At 34.6% G+C, this 5,724-nt stretch overlaps 1 pseudogene; it reads right to left on the reverse strand.

The window, feature by feature from the left end:
* Window positions 1-674: 674 nt before the first annotated feature.
* LOC138413984 (peptidyl-prolyl cis-trans isomerase A pseudogene) lies at window positions 675-970 on the reverse strand (annotated as a pseudogene).
* Between the last annotated feature and the right edge of the window lie 4,754 nt (window positions 971-5,724).

Below are 5,724 nucleotides of genomic sequence, written 5' to 3' on the forward strand. Positions count from 1 at the left end.
AACAATTTTAGTTTCATGGATATGTAAAATAATTGACAAAGAAAGGAGTAAGGAAATGAGGACTTTAAGCATCAAGTATACTGACTGCAATGACAATACCTTACCATAAGGAGAGCTGAAGAGAAAGAATTATTTCCCTACAGGATAAGTTCCAGTTTAGTGAGGGATCAGACCTGATATTTAAACACAGTACTTGAAAAACCCATTCACAAGAGGAAAATCAAGTGTAAATAAAAAGAGTTTTAGCATTTGAATATCAACACAGATTTGGATAAATTTCAATGTCTTTATTTCAGAATTTTTGTTTGTACTATGCAAAGGATCAAGCAACTCCCTTCCTCATACAGTCAAATGATTGAGCTCATTCACAAAGCTGCGTATATTAAATGGTATAAAGTATTTGAAAGATACTTTTATTCTTTGATCAGATTTGGATAAAACTGCAGAATAGGTAAGATTTTTTAAATTGCTGTTTAGTTTTTATTTTATAGTCATAAACTTAACTCTTCAACCTAGCTAGACTTGAAGGGGGATAAAGAAAATATGGAACCCAAGGAACAGTAGCAAGAGCACAAAAGTTATAGGATAATGAGAGCAGATGGAGGTGGAGGGGTATTCTCCTGAACTACAAGAGAAATGGTCTGGTGATTGAGATAAAACCTAAGTTAAATTTATTACAGTTGTTCACAGTGGGCAATGGTGATCTTGCTGGTCTTGCCATTCCTGGACCCAAAGTGCTCCATGGCTTCTAAATCATTTATAAACTCTTTTACCTTGACAAAGACCAACCCCTCAGTCTTGGCAATGCAAATAAAAAGTTGGAACTGTTTGTGTTGGGCCCAGAATTTGCCATGGGCCAGATACCAGGACCCGTGTGCTTCAAGATGAAGCTCTCCTCATCAAACTTTTCCCCATAGATGGACTTGCCGCCAGTGCCATTAAGGCATAGGAAGTCTCCACCCAGGCACATAGACCCCAGAATAATTCTGTGAAAGCAGGAATCCTGATAACCTTTCTTCCCAGTGCTAAGAGCACAAAAGCTTTCTGCTGTCTTTGGAACTTTGTCTTCAAAAAGCTCAAAGGGGACACTGTCCAGGGACTCATTGTTGATGGCGACGTAGAAAAAATACGGTGAGGTTGACTAAGCTGGTATGTCTCCCGGTGGCAGCAACAGCATCAGCAAATCCCAGAATAGGTAAAATTTTAACTGAACTCTCTATTCAACTTTTCCTTCTCATGTGTTCTGTCACATCTCCCAGAACAGCACTCCTCATGCATCTTTAGGCCTTAATATTCTCTTCCCCTCTAACCTTAAAAAGGAAAGCTGATAAACATATTTTGATCAGATTTCAATATCTCAATATCTTAATCCTCAAGCTATTTCCTCATGTACTTATCCTGAGTGCTATGGAAGAAACTGACATATTCTGCTGTGTTCTCCACTTCTTGCACATACATTCCAGCCTCTGTTACAGGTATGTGTAGCCACATGACTGATTACTATCAAGAAATGGTACTGGAAGTGTTGTGTGTCACTTTCAGGCCACAGACCGTAAAACCATTTGGTGTCCTCTTTGCTATTTTTCTTCTTCCAGGTTAGGGTAGAAATGTTTACGCTGACCATGGAGAATATACATCGAGGAAGGTAAAGACTGCGATAGCCTGCCTCTCTGAATGATCATGTAGAGAATCACCCTTCTGTTGATCTCAAGTACCTACCTTTGGTCATTTACAAAGAAAATCATAAAGTTCTGTTCTGTTCTGTTCCTTATCCACTTTCTGTTTCAGTGAGTAGATTATGTCACTTTAATACAAATGCTTATAAAGATCATTTACATATGGTGGAATTTCAAACACCCACACTCATAGGTTATAGAAAGAGGAAATTTTGCTTAGTAATTCATCCTACATATCTTTCCATACTGGTGAGAAAAAAATTATTTTACTGTTGTAAAGGCTGCATAATATTTCATTTTGCCATATTTTATTTAACTAGTTTCCCATTGATAGGACATATCATACTCCATTCTGTTATATATTTAAATGTAGTCAATGCTTACTGAAAGTCCTTTCATACCATAGTTTTATCATCCCTGATTTATTTTAATTTATATTACATCAGTTGGCTGAATTTTAAAAATTTCAATTTTTGCCAGGAGTGCTTGGATGCTGTCATGTCCAAGCACATTATGTGTTTGAGATTTTTTGTCTTTATATTTGAATGAGAACTTGGTGAGGCCAAAAAAAAAATCTTGGCTTATGCTTATTCTCTTTTAAGATTTGTAAGACAATGCTCCTCAGTCATCTTATGCTGAATGTTTTAGTGCAAAGTACTGAGACAAACTAGATTTTTTTCCTATATTTTTTGTAATGTGTCTTCACCTGAATACCCATAAAACTTTATCTTGGTGATAACTGAAAGCAGAGGCCTCCCTGCCCACCCCAAATTTCCATAGAATACATTATTTCACTCTACTACTTCAATACTATATAAGGATATAGTAAATATTTACAGCCCTCTATCAGTTCCTCTTTCATCAGTATGCCATTTGATCTGGAGATTCAAATTTTAATCTAATGACTATAACTACTCTTTTGTAGTGTTAATAATTTTCAGGAGCTTCACTTATGTCTTAAGTTGTATCACCTTTGCCTAACATCTTTATATATTACCATCTCTTGGGTTTCATTCATTCATTCATTATCTACTGCAAATTAACATGATTTTTCAAAAGTGACATTTCTTTCCTTAACTCACTTTTAAGATGTATCCTTTCTAATCCTTATTGCTTTTAATTTGTTTCACTTATTTTATATCTTTATTTAAAATTTAGGTATCCTTTACAAAAGTGAAAACATTTATTACTTCCTAATATATTCTCTCTTCTCGGTTATCACATATTTTTCATTGCCTTTATTTCCTTAAGAGTCATACTCTCTGTTTTATGATAGAGAGTAGTATTTATCTGATTGTTTTATTATATAAAAGTTCCATGTGTCTTATTTTTACCATTTACCTAACTTTTATTCATTATATTTCTCTTGTCTACTAACCTATCAATGGATGCACTTCATGCTGTGCTGTCTTTATTATTAATAATATTTAGATAAGCAAAGACTGTCAAGAGAAACAATTTGCCTAAGGATAAGTGATAAAGAAAATTGGGAAATAAACTGGAGGCAATAAGGAACATACTTCCAAAATACAGAACTGGAGGACAGATGTAACTAAAGAATGTTCCAAACAGACAGGTCATCTTTGTTTTCTGCAGCACAGATCCTTAACTCATAGCAATGGTCTGAAGTTAACGTGCGATTTGAAAAAGATACAGTGTAGTACTCTACATGTGTGGAACTCTTTGTTTTCAAATAAATTTACATTTCACAAGGTCCAAGGTCCTCATACCAGTCCTCATATAAACTTCCTGCAAAATTTATCCCACTAGTTCTGCTGACATGCCCAATCTAAATCATTCAGGAAGCATATCTTGATTTTCAATCAGGTTTCTCAGGAGACAAGAAGAGTAAAACGCAATTGTTGTAAAGAATATAAAAACTTAATATGTTTTGGGAAATAACAGAAGGAAAAACATTTCAATAAGAATTTTGGACATGCAAAAATTTTCCAAGTTGAAAGTGAAATCAAGAAGAGCATTCAGTAAGAGAGACCAGAAACACTGAGTCATTAAATAGCTTTTTATATCTCAGAAACATTTCTGACGATCACAAGATATAAAAGAGGGCAGGGTGTGTGACGCATGGGAGTAAGTTAGGAGAGAGATTATGTAGGGTCTCTTGATTAAGCTAAAGAATTTATGCTATCTTTTATGGCACAGATAATCATATAAGTTAAACCTGGTTGGTATACACACCTCTAGGTTTTTTTTGTTGTTGTTTTCTTTTAAGAAGAAATCTGGCCATACAGTACATGGTAAGCCAGTGTGGAGAGAGATTATTGATAAAGAGATCTGATAATTCTCTTGGATTAGTTCAAGTAAAGGCTAATCAGTGACGATTTAAACAGTGGCAGTGTAGTACGGGGGGAATCTATTCAAGAGCAAGTTAACTAATAGATTTGAGAAAACAACTATAAAAATGTCAATGAAGTCGGACTATGATAAGAAAAAAGGAGAAGAGAATAAGTGGAGCTTGTTGACAAGAGAATTTACTTTTATTACATTATATCTTGGAAGGGTAAATCATGAACTCAATAAAAGTTTGAATTAAAGTAATCCTAAATGGGAATTCTATATGAAAATGTTTGTGTGAACTTTCAATAATGTCATTCTGAAATTCAGTATAGTTTAGAGAAAGAGATACTGATTCAAGAGTGCCCAGCTTTGAAATAAAAAATAAAATTATTAGAGTTAATAATATGCCATTAAAGATTTGTTGAGTAACAGTTAAAGTAAAAATAAAAAGTAATCAAATTAAAAATGGCTAGGAAGTTCATCATTTAATGTGTGGGTACACGAGGATGACCTGCAAAGGCAGGGACATAAGAAATGTAGCAGGAGAATCAGCCGCTACCAGAAGAAATGAATTGCAGAAGCCAAGGGAGAACATGTTGTAAAACTCAGCATATGGATAATACTGTCAAAAACTGTAGAGAGTTAAGATATGCTAAACATTTTACATAAATCAATAAGTATAATTTTATAAAAAGCTAAAAACCATAAGTTGATCTTGAATATAATTTAAAAGGGACTAGGTAAAATTGTTTGTGTAATGGCCAGACACTAGTGTCTTAAGAAATGTATGCCACTGAGTAATATGAGAAGGTTGAGAAAATAAGTACAGAACATTATTTCAAGATGATGTTGTGGTAAAGGAAGGATGCATTTTGTAAGGAAATGGATTTTGATAGGCTTTTTCTTGGTTGATTGGTTGTTTTCATTATGAAAGAATGCTTGTACACAAGAACTGGGAAAAAGACAGAGGGAAGACAGAGAACAAGGATCAAAGAGAAAAGGAAGGAAGGAGAGCAACAGGGGGAAAGGAGAGAGAGAGGCATAGAGGGAGGAGAGGGAGAGAGGGGGGGGGATGAGAATGAATGAATGAATATGAATGAATAATGGAATAATGTAAGTACTTAGGGATGTAAATTTCCTGAAAAAGATTTGTAGGAGGCAGAAGGAAAGAAGAGATATGAGTTTTGAAAAATGAGAGATAGTACAGTCTCTATGACAGAATGAAAAAGTAGAATAGGTATGATTAGGAAGTAAAGGGGATGGAAGTGTGTTTTTCTTTTTTCTGACATTATTTTTAATCTCTAAAATATGAGGTATGAATATTGCCTTTACAGGAGGGAGGCAGTGTTTCTGTAGACTTAAAAATGGTGTCAATGGGTTTTACAAAGAACCTATGGCACTACAAAGATCTTTATGACTGTGCTTAGAACCCAGGTATGTCTGGAAAGTATGGATTTATGGCTTCAGTTTCAAGGTTGTGCACTTTTCTCTAGCAATGTCAGCAATGTCAAGCAATGTTAAAATATCCAGTATTAAAGGTGAAAACGGATGACTTGTTTTATTCAATGCTTAGACTAGTCAGAGTTTAAGGATAAACATGAAGTTGAGACTGTTGGTAGTCTTGGGGGGAAAAGTGTTGTTGTTATTAAATCTGGAACCCAGGTTTAGAAGGTTCTTACTCTGAGAGCCCTTATTTCACCTGAAGATCACAGTGTATAAATTCTTGCATCAATCTGTTTTTCCATACTGAAAC

This window comes from Delphinus delphis, chromosome 2, assembly GCF_949987515.2.
Source record: "Delphinus delphis chromosome 2, mDelDel1.2, whole genome shotgun sequence".
In the NCBI taxonomy this organism is placed as follows: domain Eukaryota; kingdom Metazoa; phylum Chordata; class Mammalia; order Artiodactyla; family Delphinidae; genus Delphinus; species Delphinus delphis.